Source organism: Mauremys mutica, chromosome 2, assembly GCF_020497125.1.
Source record: "Mauremys mutica isolate MM-2020 ecotype Southern chromosome 2, ASM2049712v1, whole genome shotgun sequence".
Lineage (NCBI taxonomy): Eukaryota > Metazoa > Chordata > Testudines > Geoemydidae > Mauremys > Mauremys mutica.
In genome coordinates this window covers 236,688,869-236,708,260 of record NC_059073.1, presented here as the reverse complement: position 1 = coordinate 236,708,260, position 19,392 = coordinate 236,688,869, and the positions used below count along the sequence as shown (strand labels likewise).

The 19,392-nt window shown below is 45.4% G+C and overlaps 1 pseudogene; it reads left to right on the top strand.

The window, feature by feature from the left end:
* Nucleotides 1-19,392, top strand: part of LOC123363990 — a 184,822-nt pseudogene that overhangs the window by 12,380 nt on the left and 153,050 nt on the right.

The window sequence follows — 19,392 nt, the reverse complement described above, 5'->3', positions numbered from 1 at the left end:
CTGATGTCCAGACCGCTTCTACACTAGAGGAATGACAGGCTCCTGCTCCTACATAGGTCTCTGGGGTGGGGGACGGTTTCAAGTGGTTGTGCATGTAGGGGTGGGTTTGCAGGAAGGGGCGAGTGGTGCCGTCTTTGGATAGGGATTTGGATGCAGGCTCTGGGCTGTGGGTTTGGGCGTAGGAAGGGGTGAGGGGTGTGGGGGAAGGGTGAGTATCTGTCCGTGGATGAGGGCTCTTGTTGGGGCTCAGGGCAGCGGAGAGGATCGCGCCTACGGTGGAAGTGCATGGTAAGGGCAGCATGCCTTAACATTAGGGGGTGGCAGTCGCTAGGACTGTGGACAAGCGTACACATCACAGAATGACCCGGGGCAGCATACACCACACAGAGTGACCCTGGTGACTACTGACTGCAGTCTGTGTGTGCCCTGCAGTTGATCCTGCCCCCGATAGTCTGTACCCTGCTAATGTAGGCTATCCCGTGCAATTATAAATCCCCTGCCCCCCCCCCCCCCACATACACAGTCTTCTGACACGAAAGACGTGACGGAAAGAGTGAACAACAGCAAACAGCTTTTATTAATCTACTACATAGTGGGGTGATGAAACTTGGATTTGGGACTGGGTGATCCTGTAAGGGAAGCGCTTCTACACAGTTATAGCGTCAGAGGTGTGTGGTACATTAGCGCTCAGCTGTGGTGCAGTGACAGTTCTCACGGCCCCTACCGCCCCTCCGTTTTGTAATTTTCGGTGAGGGGGGGACAGGACTTCTTGGCGTTGGAGGGTGGTTGCAGATACAGTGCAGGGGGGCTCTCTCCTCCTGCCTGCGGTCCTGCAGAACATCAACAAGGCGCCGGAGCGTGTCCGTTTGCTCCCTCATTAGCCCAAGCAGCGTTTGAGTCGCCTGCTGGTCTTCCTGCCGCCACCTGTCCTCCCGTTCGCTGTGTGAGCACTGCTGCTGAGAGAGGGTCTCCCTCCACTGGCTCTGCTGGGCCGCCTCGGCTCTGGAGCAGGCCATCAGTTCCGCGAACATCTCGTCCCGAGTCTTTTTCTTTCGCCGCCTAATCTGAGCCAGCCTCTGCGAGGGGGATGCCGGGGCAGTCCGGGAAAGAGCAGAAGCTGTGTGATGGGAAACAGTAAGTGATTTCCTTGAACAGATACATGTTTGCGAACAGTGAACACAGTCTAGTCCGTTTCTCTGAACAAGACCATAGAGGGCACCAAGTTCCACGAGATCTCAGGACAAGTTCGAGATTTCGGAATACGCTCTCATTGGCGGCGCCATTGCACAGGAGAGCGGACAAGCGGGGAGAGACAGCTGAATCCGTCTTGCAGACAGTCCTGGTAAGCCTTAAAGTAGATAATGCTTATCAGTTAGTGGATAGCTGTGCTCTCCTGCCAAAGGCAATCTGGAAAGCAGAAAGGCTGAGCCTTTTCCAGCCCCTCCCGCCAGTGCACGGGAAAGATCAATGTATGCTTGTTCTCTGTGGCCTCCAGCACGTGGCTGTTAAGCGAGGGTCGTTGTTATGCAACCTAATTTTAAACCATTAACAATAGTAACAATACACTAATTGCCCTACTTAGATGCAGCCTGTCCAGAACGACATCACCCTGAGGCGGGTCACTCGGAGTCAGAGAGAGCGGATGCTAAGGGAAGCCCTGCACAGACCAGGACCATATGCAGCAATGCTGGTGGAGGCGATGATTCCTCTCTACATTAGGATGTCCTGGCATGGAAGAGTGTGATTCCACGGAGCACCCAATAAGGCACCTCTCCCCAGGAACCTCCTGCGGAGGCTTTTCGAGCAGCTCTCTGAGAGCTTTGTTGAACTGTCCCAAGAGGATTATTGTTCAATCCCTATATGTGTGGACCTACTATTTATATAGTTTGACATTTAAAATTTTTTATATAGTATTTCTATTTTTTCTATACCTGTTTTTTAAAAAATAAATGTTTCCATGTTTATAGCACTTACCGCCTGATCCTTCCCCTGATTCTGAGTCCGGGTTAACGGGCGGGGACGGTTGGTAGGGGATCTCTGTGAGGGTGATGAAGAGATCCTGGCTGTCAGGGCAAGCGGTATTGTGTTCGCTGTTGCCTGCGCCGTCCTCCACAAACCCTTCCTCATCTTCCCCATCGGCGAACATCGCCGAGGAACTGTCCAGGTACACTATGCCATCCTCAGAGTTCACGGTCACTGGTGGGGCAGTGGTGGCAGACCCACCGACAATGGCATGCAGTGCCTCGTAGAAGTGGCATGTCTGGGGCTGTGCTCCGGAGCGTCCGTTTGCCGCTCTGACATTTTGGTAACCTTGTCTCAGGTCCTTGACTTTCACGCGGCACTGCATCGCATCCCGGCTGTATCCTTTGTCTATCATGGCTCTGGAGACCTTCTCGAAGGTCTTTGCATTCCGCTTGTTGGAGCGCAGCTCCGAAAGCACAGACTCCTCGCCCCACACAGCGATCAGATCCATGACTTCCTGGTCAGTCCATGCTGGGGACCTCTTTTTATTCTTGGATTGCCCGGACTCCTCTGCTGGAGAGCTCTGCATCGTTGCAGGTGCTGCGGAGCTCGCCCCGATGTCCAACCAGGACGTCAGATTCAAAGTGCCCAGACAGGAAAAGGAATTCAAATTTTCCCGGGTCGTTTCCTATGTGGCTGGTCAGAGCATCCAAGCTCGGACTGCTGTCTAGAGCGTCAACAGAGTGGTGCAGTGTGGGATAGCTCCCGGAGCTACTAAGTTCGATTAGCATCCACACCTAGCCTAATTCGAGCTAGCCATGTTGAATTTAGCGCTACTCCACCTGTCGGGGTGGAGTACCAAATTCGAACTAAAGAGCCCTCTAGTTCGAATTAAATGGCTTCCTGGTGTGGACGGTTGAGCGGTTAGTTCGAATTAAGGCTGCTAAATTCGACTTAAAGTCCTAGTGTAGACCAGGCCAAAGAGTCCTGTGGCACCTTATAGACTAACAGACGTTTTGGAGCATGAGCGTTCGTGGGTGAATACCCACTTTGTCAGATGCATGACAATGCATGCTGTTGAAAGCTCTGGTAATACTGTTGCTGGGGAAGAGGGATGCCACACTTTCAGTAACTAACTCTTAGAATTTTGTACAGCAGTTTGTTATATATCTGAAGTCCCAGATTCATATTAGGTTAGAACAAAGGGCTGAATTTTGTCCTCTGCTATGGCAATAAATGCTGATGGGTGTCAGTGAGGTTGTGTGAATATAACAAAGGGTGGAATTTTGCCCAGAGAAACTGAATTAAGGGTGATCAAACTCTGTGTAACCACCTCTGATGTTGGTTGTTCCTGACCTATTACACTAAGCAAGTCATTAGGGGACTCGCCTCAGACTACAGCAACAATGGCTATAGAGACTCAGAACTCTGTTTCCCAGATTGTCTAGAGTCCTGGATGGAGATAGAACAAGCTGGAAGCTACTACCAGAAAACAGAACTCTGAGACAAAGGGTTTGGTTTTATTTTTGGTTTTACTGGTCTTAGAGTGGAGCAGAGAGAGCCTACGGGGTCCCCTTTAAACTTCCCATTTCTACTCCAACGAGAAATTTTGAACTCTGCTGGTGGTTACTGGGTCATTGAAAAGTGTCAGTCCAGCAGAGATCAGCAACATGGGAAGTGGAGGAGCAATTGCAGGTCAGGCTATTTAGCGCCAGGCTAATTTTCCATTGGACTTCAGACCAGGGAGCCTCAGGATGATGGTATCTTTTTTAAGAGATGAAGACTTTGTAATAAATCCCCAAGTTGTTTATTTTGCTTGTGCATTTTAAGCCAACCAACAATTACAGGCAGCATCACTCCTCCAAGAACTGATTCTCAACCCACATTCTGCCTAGGCAGATGCTGGGAGGGAGCTAAGGGATTTGGGCCCATTGTAAATGTTGAGAGATGGATGATTTAAGGTATAATAGATGATTTATTATTCTAGTTACTCCTGTTCTTTCCTTGTCCCGTATCCCAAAATGCTTTGCAGGATATACACAAGGATTGCATTTCACTGATAGGCAGAATCCTCTGGGGTGAAATACAGCAACCATTGATCAGTTAAACTGCTATGTACTGTTGCAGTGTTTCTTTTACTGTCCTAAACAACTTATCTATCAAAAGACACAACTGTAAAATCACAGAAATGTGTAATACCTTTTCAAAATCTCTCTCCAGCACCGTCTTCTAGATAGCAGTGCCAAGGAAGGATAGAGACCAGACAAGCTCAAAGGAGAAATTGAATTCAAAAACATCCATTTCAGTTACCCATCCAGACCTGATGTTAAAGTAAGTGATCTTTTTAAATTCATCTTTGCAGTGAAGAGCTGCTGCCATTATCTGTGTGACCAAAAAGACAACTGATATTTTATCAATTTAATGTATTTATTTTAAAACAGTATTTTTTAAAGTGCCCATCCTGTACTCTGAGTATTTATGTAGCACAGTGTAGTCTAGTTGAAAGAACATTGGGTGAGGACTCAAGAAACCAGGATTCTATTCCCAGCTCTGCCATTGTCCTGCAAAGTAACACTTGGCAAGTCACTTCACCTCTCTCTTCCTCCATTTTCCCCATCTGTAAAATGGGGATAGTAATACTGACCTCCTCTTTAAAGTGCTTTGAGATATATGGAAGAAAAGTACTATGTAAGAGCTAAATGTTATTATACTAGTTATAAAAATACAACAATAAAGAAGGATGAATGTCCTCCCAAAACTAAAGCTTTGTCTTCACCACCATCATCCACTTTTTCTTCATTTTCACTTGCTGGAAAAAGTAAGGGAGAACAAATGGGGCTTACAGCATAACCTGAAGGTGAATAAATTTGGCCTGTGGTGAATTGAATCAGAAGCAAATTCTTCATTCAAGCTCACTCACCAACAATGCCTCACCTCCAGCCCTCATGTGGTTAAACCCAGAAAGCTGTTTGTGTCCGCGCTTCAGAAGATCTCAGCTGCTGTGATATCCCATGTGGGGAGAGGTAATCTTGGAGATAGCCAGGACTCAACCTATTTTAAGGCCTATTGGTTAAAGCCATTATTCTAAATCACTCCAGACAATGAAATGGAAGCCAGTGCAGATCACAGAGCATGGAGGCAAGATTCTCCCTACAGAAAATGCCCTCTAAGAAACAGACTGCCATGCTCTCCACCGGCTGAAGTTTGCGAGGGGAGGCATCTTGTTGTACAGTCCCATGTATGGTACTTTGCAGTAATCCAATATTTCTCTCTGGATTGACATCTGTACCAGAACTGAAAGTTCAGAACCTTCTGGCCAAGTGTAAAAGACAAACAAAATGCTATTAGCCGCTACTGCTTCCTGCATGCAAAAGCAGCTCTGGATCCAACAGGTTACGAACTCACTTGAGTGTGCTGCTGTTAGCTCTACCATTTCTTCTGATGGGTTCCTCCAACCTACAACCATAAACTCAGTCATCTCTGAGGTGAGTCACAGCTGACTTGCCTGCCTCAAACCCACCCTGTAACTTGCTGCTAAGCCAGTCAACTTCTCCCAGCTGGGTCTGATGAAACAGAGACCTAGAGCTATATTATCTGAATACTGAAGTCAGTGTAGACTGTAGTGTCTTACTGTCTTCCCCTAATGGTCTTGCATACAAATTGAGCAGGAAGGTGACAAGACAGAATCCCACATCACTCTACACAAGAGAAATCCTGGGCAGAATGAGCCACAGTTTGGGGCAGTGGCTGGAATGGGATGGAGCCATTCAAGAATGATTCCATCCATCCCTTCCAGAGTTCACCCTGTGTCAGCAGTGGCTCATTATCAATGGTATCAGAGGTAGCTGGCAAAGCTAAAAGAATCATCCTGGATACCTGGTTCTCATCAATCACCAGCCAAAGATCAAGGCAATTGTCATTTAGTACCTAAATTTGGAATGAACCGGGTCACAAAGAGCTGAAGACTCTAGTTATTGTCAGCGTTACCTTGACATACCCTTTCCTGCCTTACCTAAAACGGGAGATTAGAGCTGGGATGGTCGTGATGAGAAATGATGTTAAAGGGGTGGAGAATGATGCTCTTGCTTGGTCAAGCAAACACCAAAGCTTATCCGCTATTAGTTTACTGAAAAACTGGAGCTCTTCTGGTATAGTATAAGGAGACAAGAACAATATTACTGTTTTTATCTTCTATTACAAAAAAATGTGTAGTCATAAATCAGCCTAAATATACATAAAAGTTCCCATAGGAGACAAATATTTGGTCACTAACAATATTAGACATTCATAAGATGGGATAAACAGACTGAAGTAAAATGTTCCTAAATGTGAACATAGCAACAAAAGTGTCATTACTCCATAACTAATTCCTCCCTAGTAAATTCCAGAGATTGTCGAATCCTGACCCTTCATTCCATTGGGGATATTACAACACCCACTTTGTTTTCAGAGCCAAAGGGTTTTTCTTAGTGCAGTCTTTATAGAATAAGAATAGAACAAAGCAAGATTGTTATTAATAAAAAAAACTTTTTCTTGTCATCTTCAAAGTGCTTTCCAACCCGGATTGGAACAAAGGACTGAAAGCAGGCCTGGGAGTTCAATACACTGTTAGACCAGACCTCTCATTATTGGCTTGATCATGATGCCAAGCATCTTAATAGATCTTTTTCTAAACAAACCACTTATTTAAGCAGCTCTATATTTATTGGACTAACATATAAAGATGATATTTCCAGATTCTCAAGGGCCTGAACCTGAAATTCAATCGGGGAAGACCATCGCTCTGGTTGGCTCCAGTGGCTGTGGCAAAAGTACTGCTATACAGCTGCTACAGAGATTCTATGATCCAGTCCAAGGAGAGGTTAGTTTGGATAAACTGTGGATATTCCTGGCTACTAGGATGAAGATTAATTTCCTGACTAGATTACACCTATACTTTAAAAGGATATTACACCAAGTTGGATTCTTAAAATAACAAAAGATCAGGGAAGGCTCCAGGCCCCAGCACGCCAAGCACGTGATTGGGGCGGAATGCCGCAGAGGGGCGCTCTGCCGGTCGCCGGGAGGGCGGCAGGCAGGCAGCCTTCGGCGGCATGCCTGCAGAGGGTCCGCTGGTCCCGCGGCTCCAGTGGACCTCCCGCAGGCGTGCCTGCTGAGGGTCCGCTGGTCCTGCGGTTCCACTGAAGCCGTGGGACCAGCGGACCCTCCACAGGCACGCCTGCGGGAGGTCCACCGGACCAGCGGGACCGGCGACCGGCAGAGCGCCCCCTGCGGCATGCCGCTGTGCTTAGGGCGGCGAAATGTCTAGAGCCACCCCTGCAAAAGATACGTAGCATCCAAAGAAATTCTAAAACAGATTTTTCATTACTTGTATGCCATGAGGATGAGAATATTCTAAAAACTTAGATAGGACTTTACTGACATTAAGGGAAGTCAAAATTTGTATTTAAATATTCAGGGAGAAAAGGCAAATGCGTCACATTTATTGAAAATACAACAGTTAGCATATGCTTTTTAGTATCTCTCGTACACACACACAATCTCTCTGTCTCTCTCTCCTGCCAGTTGATGTTTATAGTTACCAGTTTGTTGTAGCTCGAGTCAATCTAATGGCCAGTTAGATTGAGCATGAGTCTCGATCCGATGCTCCCAGGCTTTGCAGGACTGAACCCAGAGTTCTGTGGCACAACAACCCAGCTTTCCAGTTGTAAATTCCTATTTGAGTCCATGCATTTTGCCATGTCATCCTGTCCTTAAGTGGTGTTAATCTTGGGGTTTTCTGCTATTATCATTTGATGGTTATTGTCAGGCTTCCCATTGTTATCTCCTATTTGTTGTCTCACTTTCTGAGGTGCCTGCCTCACCTTAGAGGTTGTCAATGCTGCTAACATGTTTAGCATTGGATACAATGGCTGTTTTCTGACTGTCTCCTGGTCTTTCCAAGTCTCTCACTTTTTCTTGACCATCTGGACCTTTGTCATGGCTTTCTTTGACACCTTATCTTTTCCTGATGCATGCATTCCTCATTCACACAAACAATCTCTTACAGAAACCTTCAAAGGTATAGAGACAGCAGTATTTTATATTCAGCACAATACATTATAAATCAAGCCTAGCTAAATCTTATAACTTAAACAATTCCCATTGGTGCTTCAGGCCCTCAACATCTCTCTAATCTCCTTAACATAGATACAATACAAGATTCTGTCTCTTACTTACTATAACCTTAAAACAAAGAAATGTATATTTAACTAGAGTCCCTAATTTGTAATACATATAGGAAACTATAGTAGACATTATAACTTATCCAAAAACAAAAGGGTGACCATAATCAGTCATGAGGATTGTTCTGGTCTGTCATTCCTTTCTGCTATTCAAAAAGGGTGGCTGGCAGGATGAAATCAAATCATACATTAATTCTCATAGTACAATTATAAAACACTGATCCTACAATATCCTGTTTGTTTAACCTTCTCCTTTCATTCTTCTAGTCTGAGGTGATTGTGAAGATATAGTTTTAATTTTTCCTGGTCATTTTTTTTAAATGTTATTGCTTTATTCTATGTGAAAAGCTGCTAAACAAATATTGAAGTCAATTATTATACATCTCTACCTCGATATAACACTGTCCTCGGGAGCCAAAAAATCTTACCGCGTTATAGGTGAAACCGCGTTATATCGAACTTGCTTTAATCCACCGGAGTGTGCAGCCCCACTCCCCCGCAGCACTGCTTTACCACGTTTTATCCATATTCCTATTTTATCGGGTCTCGTTAAATCGGGGTAGAGGTGTATCATTATTATTATTATTATTATATCATTATAACAACTAATTATTTGAAACATAATACATTTCCTCTAACTCTTCATTTATGCCTTTCCACTCAGATTACCTTAGATGGACGAGATATTCGGACACTTAATATAAAGTGGCTAAGAGAACGTATTGGCCTTGTAAGCCAGGAGCCTATTTTGTTTGCTACAACAATAGCTGCGAACATTCGCTGTGGCAGAGAGGGTATTACTGATTCTGAAATTGAGAAAGCAGCTAAAGAAGCCAATGCTTTTGATTTTATATCCAGACTGCCTGATGTGAGTTGGTGTAATTTGAGCACCATATAACTGTGACAAATTCTTTGGTTTCTCTCTCTCTCAGTTCTTCTGAATTTTTGTGGCCCAAATTCTCTGCTGGTGCAAATAGATGGTGCTTTACTAGCTTTTCACTGATGTTTTGTCATTTATTCCAATTGACAATTTCACCCACAGTGTTCTTAATTTACAATACTAACTGTATGTCATGTGGCAACATTTTTTAATAGGGTGGATAAGGAATTTCTATGGACAATGAGAGATTTTTTTTCAATTTATCAGATTGTTTTTATTCTGTTTTCTTCTGCTAGGTATTATCTATCTTTTCCCACTTCCAATATTCCCATCTTTTTTGGTTTTTTTTGTTTTTGTTTTTTGTTTTTTAAACTGGTTTTGCTTGGCAAACAAAATTGCTTTGTGTCCTGAGTAGTCACTGGTTAGTATTGTTAGCCAATCAAATGGCTGGATTCCTTCAGCCAGTTCTAGTTTGCCTGTTTTTTTTCACTTCAATTGCTGCTTTTTATAATAATTGAAAAATCTAATTTTAGAGTACCTTCTTTAAGCTAATAGAAAACCATCACACCACATACTAATTCCTAGCCAACTAGAAGGTGAGACAGAGACAAAACTGTAAACCAATCGTTAGGAATTTTAAACTGTCCTCTGCCTCAAGGGGGGAAAAAACACTGAATGTAATTGGCCAAGACACTTCTTTAGAAGTAATTATTCTTAAAGCGTTTATTGGAGCATCCATCATAAAACTTTTAAAAGAGGGAATTTCTGTATATGATAGTAACAGTAAGACGGGGGTGGGGGTGTAAAAGGATTTCAACTGACCCCTTCTGCAATCTCGATACTCCTCTCTCAGAAACTTAACACCATGGTGGGGGAAAGGGGAGCTCAGCTGAGCGGAGGGCAGAAACAGCGAATTGCTATTGCCCGTGCCCTGGCAAGGAATCCCAGGATTCTGCTGCTGGATGAAGCCACGTCTGCTCTGGACACTCAGAGTGAATCTATTGTGCAAGCAGCTCTTAATAAGGTAGGAATCCTGTTGCTAGAGTTATCAATCAGTATTAAGAAGCACAACAACCATATGGCAAGCTTGACATTAAAGGCTATAGCATGCCATCTGTTTTTAAGCACAGCTCTCCGCTGGTTTCGAGGAGGGCATTGAAATCAATAGGGATAGGTAATTGGTATATCTCCAATTATTACCTATCTCCTAGAACTGGAAGGGACCTTGAAAGGTCATCTAGTCCAGCCCCCTGCCTTCACTAGCAGGACCAATTGGATGCATCCTCATATGCATCCAATATGACCCTGTAATATTTAATCAAAACTCCATTAAGCAATTTCAGGGTGCTGAGCCTTATATTCTACATAGATAATATCAATATTTATATTGAATTACACACACACACACACACACACACACACACACACACACAGAGTCACTCTACATGAAAAGAACATTAAGGTTCCAAAGTCAAGCCCTCAAAATGTAGGGAATGATAGAATTAAAGTTTCCTGGTCAACATTAATTTGGTCCCCTTGTTTGTCTGCATTAGGGGACAGTCGTCAGTTACATGATCCCATACTATTTTTTCCACAAGACCCCCTGCTTCATTCAGTGCAGAGGATGGTGCTATTCAACATTCAGTGCTAGTCAATATTTCTTTTCATCCTCAGCATTCAGTGGATGGCCCCATGCCATTCAAACTCTGCTGTGAAAACAAAATTATTAACTTCCTCATGGGCTTTTCTATACCTCTCATCACTCTAGTATCTGAGTGCTTCATAAACACTAATGAATTTATCTTCACAACACTCCCAACAGGTAAGGTGGTAGTATTACTCCCATATTAGAGAAGGGGAACTGAGGCACGGAGACGTTAGTGTTGAAAGTGCATACTACTTTTGGGTGCATGATCTGTGATGCCCAGGACTCAATATTTCAGAGAATTTTGCATTATACAGCGCTAGATATGTTAAAAGCACATCTCCCATTGACTTCAGTTGCAGCCGTGAATGCTCAGCACAGAGACAGGGCTAGAATCTAATTCTCTAGGGCAGTATTCAGCTGCTGCAACAATAATGAGACCATCCTTTCTTTTCCTGAAATCCCCTGTCTCATTAACTACACACCTTACAACAGGGCCTCCCAGAGGTGGGGGAAAGTGGGTCAATTTGAGAGTTTTTCAGGGCCCCTGGAGTGGGGTCCTTCGCTCACTCTGGGGGCTCGGAAAACTCTCATGGAGCCCGGGACCCCGGAGCTTCTTCTGCTCCTGGTCTTCACCGGTAGTGGGTCCCTCCGCTCCGGGACCCGCCGCCAAAGTGCCCCGAAGACCTGGCTGCACTTCGGCGGTGGATCCTGCTTCGGCGGTAGTTTGGCGGTGGGGAGTCCTTCTGTTCTGGGACCCGCCGCCGAAGTGCCCCGAAGACCCGGCTGCACTTCGGCGGCGGATCCCGCTTCAGTGGTAATTTGGTGGTGGGCGGCCCCCACTGGGGGTCTTCGGGGCACTTCGGCGGCAGGTCCCAGAGTGGAAGGACCCCCCGCCTCCGAATTACTGCCAAAGCAAGGGCCTCCCACTGCCGAAGACCCCAGTCCCCCGGAATCCTCTGGGCGGCCCTGCCTTACAACTTCTGCAACAAATAAGGCAGGTTTCCTGCAGACAAGAGCATCCTTTACTGCATAACTTTGATTCCTTCCATAATCACTGTTCATTCTGCTCTGACTACTCTTGTTTCCTGTGCTGGTGTCACAACCCAATGGCCCCCTCCCCTTAGGGAGGTCCCTGGGAAGGCAGATTAGCACTGTATATTGCTAATGCTGTTGCAAGCATGACAAAGCATTTTGGGGAGGATTAAAGGTGTGTGAGTGGAGAGTGGAAGGGGTTTTTTAGGTCACAAGAGGCCGAAGAGGGGGAGAAGAAAAAGAAAAGAGCAGAGAACAGGTTAATTCAACACTGCAATTAACAAGCTCAGTTTGAAGATAAAACACTGTCCTCCACCCAACCACACTGCTCGCAGCCAAGACTTGGCTGACAGCCGAGAAAGACGGGGGCCTGAAAATTGCCCAAGCGGCCGTGAAAAACCAACTACACAGACCTGCACCTGCAGGACAACAAAACCAGCAAAGAGGAAAACAAAGCCCAGGGCTGCAGAGGCTGAAAACACAGACGAGACAACATGAGTGTGAGCCAGACAGGCGTCCCTGGAGCTGGGATGCTTTGGGAAAGGGAAAGAAACCATATCAAGCCTGTTTGAACTGGTACAAAGAGCACTGGAGTAGAGGGCCCTGACTGAAACCACCCCCAAAGAAGCCCAGGACCCTCCTGAAAGCTGGGGCAACTTGGAGATTACAGCGGATCCCTGGGACGACCTGGACCCAGGGCAAGAACTCCCGTCCACCCCTTCCCCTCTTCTTCTTACTTTACACCCAGACCTGGCCAGCTTTGGGTAGTGCTTGTGTGAGTATGAAGGTGGGTTAGGGCTTGGGGCCCTAATGCTTTCTCTCTTCCCCTGAGCGACGTGGGAGCATTCCCAGCACTCTCTGCTGTATTTTATTTTATTAATCCTGCTGCGTCAGCCTGATCACCTGACGCTCCAGGTAGATTGTCACACTGGGGACCACAACTCCCCCTGACTATAGGGAGGAGAAATTGTAGGGAAAGTCCTGCTCAGCCCCTACAATCCTGGGCAGGAACATGCTTAGTCACTGTGTGGGGATGGTGCATGTGCACTCCTGTCATACAATGCAGCGAGCTCAGACTGTTTCTTTGGGGAATTTAGCTGCTGAACTCTAAGTCTCTACTGAGCACATGCAAATTGAGATGTTCAGAGCCTCATATCTCGGCCCCCCAAATTTGGGCAGATTTTCATGGGAATGGTAAAAGGCACATCCCCTGATACCAGTGAGCCATGCTCATCTCCTCCAAATTTCATATCCCTGCTCTCAAGCATTTAGGTGATAAAGCTTCTCAATTAAACAGTTATAAGAATTTTTTAATATGGGCAAAACAACATTATTTTCTCTAACCTCATTCTGAGAAATCATTGAACCATTTTTGCTAAAATATGTGGGGGAGGGGAGGAGAAGAAGGTGAGGCAGATATCAGCATGGAAAGTTTCATCCCAAATAATTAAATCTTGGCAAAGTTATAAGCATCTGACAACAGGTCTTACAATTGGAAGTGTCAGGCAACCATAGCTATAGGCAGTGAGTACCTGCACAGCCTATAAAATTAATCCACTTTCCCCTGTCATTATTATAAATGTGGATTTTGTAATCAGAAGTGTCCTTTGGTTGTTAAATCAGACAGCAGGCATGGAAATATTGATCAGCTATAGAGGATCAGCAGGGCTTTTACGCTTGTATTTTCCACACTGTTAGGTTGGGATTTTCTGGGGTGGGGGGTTCACCACATTTTAAAATAAATCTCTCTGTTTTTTCCCCCGGTAAGGCTAGGGCTGGACGTACCACCATTGTGATAGCTCACCGGCTCTCCACAATCCGAACAGCTGACATTATCGCTGGATTTCACAATGGTGTTGTTGTTGAACAGGGAGCACACAATGAACTCATGACACAGAAGGGTGTCTACTATTCTCTTGTGATGCAGCAGGTAATGAGATGTGATAGAGCACTCCTGACTAAATGCTTCAGATTTACTGGCCATCTCTCTACTCCAGAAAATTATCTGCATATCTCACTCACAGGTGCTGATTTTTGAATTTGCTGGAGGGTGCTCCTCTCCATCCCACTCCCCATCTCTTGTGACCTGTGGGCAGGGCTTCGGGGGTGGGAGGGAGGGAGGCTGAGCAGGGGTGGCACCTCTGGGCAGAGCACAGGCGAGCCTCGGGGAAGAGGCTGAGCAACAGCGGGGCCTCTTGTTTGAGTGCGATGGGGCCTTGGGGAGGAAGAGGCCAATCGGGGGAGAGGCCTTGGTGCGGAGTGGTGGGTGGGCCATTGGGGAAGGGCCACAGTCCAGGCGCTGGGGCCCACAAAAGATTATCCAGCCCTGCAAGTGCTGAACACCCCCTATTTTTTTTGGTGGCTGCTTGAGCCACTGAGCACCCACAGTGTTGGCGCCTATGATCTCACTGATACTATTGCTGACACATGCAAGTTCTGCACTGAAAAAGCTGGGCCATTTTCGCTTTGCAGTTTCTGCATATTTTCTAGTTTAGTGAAAGTTGATCAGTCAATCTTGTTTCTGAGTTGGAAGTGGTTGTTTTTCACCGGTAGCTTCACATTTACACAGTGTAATGAGTCAAACATAACTGAGCAAAAGAGGTGGATGACATCATCACAGAGCTATATAGATAGTGCGGGGGGGCATACAGAGCCAAATTCTCTGCTGGTGTAAGTTGCAACTGCACCAACTTATACTGGCAGAATACTTGGCCTATACAAACTACCATATGAAAGTGACAATGTAACCAAAGTGGTGGTGGTTTTGTTTGTTTCCATACCAAGTACATGTTCCTTTCCCTTGCTACAAACTGTCTTGTGACTGTGTATCACTGTTCCTTGCTTGTCACTAGGGTCATGGTGGAAACACTCAAAATGAGATGTCAGAAAGCGATGAAGAGACAGAAGATGAAGACTATGAGGAAGAGGATTTAGATGATCTCAGGATGGAGAATCTGACTGATCTTGGTGGTTTTGAAAAACCAGGAATCACTGAGATGGGAAGCATTCCTAAGAGATTTGGAAGGCATACAAGCAGAAAGACCTCTTCTAAGAAAACGTCGTCTGAAAAGAAGAAAACAAAGGAGAAAGAGGTTAGTGTTACAATTCAGTTTAATCCTAAAGTTTAGTGATAGCTTGTGAGAATAGGAACAAAGGTCATTCTATTTTCTTTTTTAAACAGATCTTAATCCATGTCACCTTTACTATGATTCTGTCATATGCAGCATTGACCTGGGCGAATACTTGAATTGGGAATCTTCAGGGAAAACACAGGTGTAAACAAATCAGTCTTGAGACAGATCCTAGCTCCTGTCCCGCAGGACTAGCTGGGCTTGGCTCCCTACTCCACAGAGGTTGCAGCACTGCTCAGATTTGGCCTGGCTCCCCTGATGGGCCAAATTTGTGAGAGTGGTGTTGTGACCATGTGCATCTGGTCAGAAAGCCCAGAATGGGAAGCTGAGCCCAGCCAGCCCTGTGATCCTTCAACACATTCAGATGACCCAATTTTGGGTCACAACCCACCAGTGAAGAAACCCTCTTCTAGGAGCTCTTTTTATATTATAGTACAGTCTACTGGTAGAACATGATGCGAACAATAAGCAGCAACTGGATCCATTCTTACAATGTATCGCCCAGAAGTCCAGAACACACTTTTTTTATCAATTCATAACTGTTGCATTTTGGCCTTGTCAGAGGAAATACGGTAGATGGCAAGATACATGGCTTCAGAATTCATACTGTTTGCAGTAAAGTGAAGAAATCAGATTGAAAGACATGAAATTATTGATGTCACAAAGTTCAGCAGGCTTGTATGGTTAAAGTGTGGGCAGGCTTTTCCAGTATCTGTAACACAGGCAAAGATAATCAGGCGAGGCCATCACAACTGGCTCAGAACCTCATTTAATAATTTGTACCAGTTCTTATGTTTTCATGTCATTTTCCACAACTTCCTCAACAAATGTATGGACATTTTGAATAGCTCAGTGAAGCTGAATTGAGCTGCCATGTGTTTTTCAAGGGAGATGAAGCCTAAATCACTGTTTCATATGTGTTTTCCATGCATCTGGTATTGATTCATGGTCTGTATTTTGTAAAAGACAAAACAGACTACCTGACATAAGTCAACCCAATTGTATTACTGCAAACCCACTAGCATTTAGCAAAGGTTGAACTAGACTGATTTTTTTGTGCTCAGAACAGTGAGACTTTTTAGGTGATTATAATGATTCATGTGTTAGGGTCAGTGACCATGGACTGCAACTTTATCTGACATTTCACTGAACTATGTAGTCCCCATCCCACCCACCCCCCAGTTAGCCTTTTGTTAAATTGATGCCTGCAGATTTTTTTTTTTGATTTACAATTGCAGTTTTAAGACCTTAAATTACAGAGCGGCAAATCTTCAGTACGTTTGCTCATTCAGTGTGTACATTGCAGGCTGGGGTGAATTATCTGTGAACAGTTGCTAGGACAGTTTACTGATTTACCCCCTAGCTGAGGAAATTGTCATGTTCCACAACTTTCAGTGAACAGCTGAATTTTATCTCTTATGTAGGAGGAAAATCTCCCTGCTGTGCCTTATTCCAGAATTCTGGCTCTGAACAAACCTGAGTGGCTGCATATATTCTTTGGCGTGATTGCTGCTGCCTTCTCTGGTGGCGTCCACCCTGCATTTTCTGTTATATATGGAAAAATCATTGGGGTAAGTATCAAAACTGTATGGTAAACTAACTTGAACCAGGCACAAATGCAGAACTTTAAATCCTGCCCGACCCTCCAGCTAGTCCTCTCTGGTGATGCCTTAGAGCCTCCTTCTGCTCCCACTGTCACTGAACTCTACTGGAGTCTTTCCATTGACTTCAGTAGGAACTTGATCAAGCCCTTGATCTCCTCTCCCCACTTGGGACTTCTTGCCTATTTTCTAGCCCCATATTTGGAATGACTTCACCTTTCCAGAGAAGCAAATCACCTTCCCTTATCAAACTCAGTTTTCATTTACCCTGCTCCACTGTTGTGCAGGCTCCCTGCCTTGTACCTGACCCTGCTCTTTGCATTGTACCCGTTCTCTTCGGCCAGTAAGCTCCTTCAAGGTACCTTGCATTCCAACATGTTTGTAAGTACCAGGGACATCCATGGAACTGTCTGAATAATTAATCCCTTGATTCCTGAATCATTGCAGGGAAGAAATGGAGTCTTCCTTTGGATTCCAGTATATGATTGTTGGAAGCTGCTGGGAGTTGGAGCAGCAGCCAGGGAGAATGGTTGGAGCGAGATGTTGAGGGAATCTTTTATCTTCAGGCAAGAGAAGAGGGGTGTTGTAGTCAGCTGGAGGGGAGGTTGATGGTCTGACGGAGTGACAGCATTCAGTGGAAGGCAGATGAGAGCTGGTGAAGTGGCAGCCTGGAGACAGGGTTTAGTGGAACTGCAGCTCACAGGCAAATGAGGGGAGGGTCTGGTGGAGGGTTAGAGAAGGAGCAGCTGATGAGAGGCAGGTCAGCTGGGAGAGGTGGAGTGACCTCCTGGCCAGCAACAGAAAGCTGAGGGATGGCAGAAGTCAGGTGCTGAGGAAGAGCTGAGAGAAGGTGAAGTTCAATAGTTTCTACAGTATTTCCTGAGCTATTGTAACTGGTGGTCACTTTGTGCTTTTCTTACTTAGGCTTTTCAAGAAACAGATCCTGAAAAAAGGAGCAAAAACACCACGTTGCTTTCTCTAATGTTTCTTGTCCTGGCAGTGATCAGCTTAGTAACACACATCATCCAGGTAAACTTCACTACATTGAAAAGTCAAAGCTGAGTATCTAGTCACGTACATTATGGTCCAGATTTTCAGATCTCGTTGAGAGGAATGTTGGGGACATAATGCATCTTTGTATTCACTACAGGGCTGCCCAGAGGATTCAGGGGGTCTGGGGTCTTCAGCGGCGGGTCCCGGAGCAGAAGGACCCCACCGCCGCCAAATTGCCTGTGACCCGGAGTGAAAGAAGCGAGAGTTTTCTGGGGTCCCCGGAGCAAGTGAAGGACCCCGCTCCAGGGCCCCCAAAAAACTCTCATGGGGGCCCCTGTGGGGCCCGAGGCCTGGGGCTAATTGCCCCACTTCCCCGCCCCGCCCCCCCCCCCAGCCATGATTCACTATGTTTCTTATAAACTGTTCCAGAGTCAAGCCACTGAATGGCTCAAGTGGCTGGTATGGAATACAGAGCCTTACCCTTCCCGATTGCTAGTTACAAAGCAGCCCAAGGCAGCAATGCCTGAAAGATGCTGCTGACCGTTCTGTGTCCTAGGGGAAATGCGTTTGGGCACAGCCCAGTTCCACTACATTGCTGTGTACGCTACAAAAAACACCGTCCCAGTCGGCACTGTTAGATAGCAGTGTGAGTAGTGAGGCTAAGGAATGAGTAAGCAGGGAAGGTGACTCCACTGCTGACCTCTACAGCTGGCTGCGGAAGTATGTGTGTGGGTCAGTACGATGAAACTTCAGTTTCCAGGAATGTGTGTGGTACCTTTCACCAGCTTTAAACTAACATCTGAAACCATCTCCCAAAACACTGTGTAGGTTCTGTAAACTGTGTGGCTGAACGGTTGAAATATCATCACATTTACAGCAGGTTGTTCTAAATATGACTGTACAGCCCAGCACATACAATTCAACTGTTGTATTTCCCATTCTCCCATTTCAGGGATTCATGTTTGGAAAGTCTGGGGAAGTTCTGACCAAGAGATTGCGAACTTTGTCATTCAAAGCATTGCTTCAGCAGGTACGGGCCTCATTTCTGGGTCAGAGCGATAGACAGCAAATATGCAGCACTCCTGCCATGTGAACCAGGTGGCTTTTGTGGGGTGATATTTGTATAACACCATGAAAATTCCTGGTTCCCTGCGGTCTGTGTAGAACCTCCCTCCAACATGGCTTCGAGAGAACCCATCCTTTTAGTGACACTTCAACACTGCACAAGTGGCAAGTCTGTGAGCACACGTGCGAAACAAAATAAAGCAAAAGCATGTACAAATTAACTCAGTGCTGGTAGGAGAGCTGTCTAATTTTGATGCCATCTCTTTCACTATCGACCATACTGAAGAGTGTATAAAACATGCATGTATCTGAGTGCATTGGTATATTTGCAAAGATTAGCAAAACAGAAGATAAATCTGTATCTGACCCTGATGGTCATGATATAAATGTGTAGATAAATAGGTTTAGGTCTGTTTGCATCCAACTCCATAGCAAACGGACCATATCATAACAGGTGTAGGTTCTCAAAGCATCATCTTTGCTCACTAGAGTGGTTTCTCTAGTCAAGATGACCAGCTGGATCAGGACTGATTTACAATAATACTATTGCAACATGACTGTCCTTGGATACTCCCTCCTGATGGACCCCCTGGGAAAGGACACACCTCTCTTTGTTCCTTGCTGAGGATTCTCTGTGGGTGAACACTTAGGCACACTGCACACCCATTGGTAGCACTTGGTATCACAGGGTTCTGCATATGCACAGGAGCATTCTAAGGGGATCGGGGAGGAGAGGGAAAACTACCAAAAAACCCAAATGTTCTGCGGGTAAGAATAGTTTATTTTAACATTGTTTTCAGTTTATCTGACAAATGTTGCTCATCACAGAAGAAGAGTGAGTATCTTAGTGCTTATG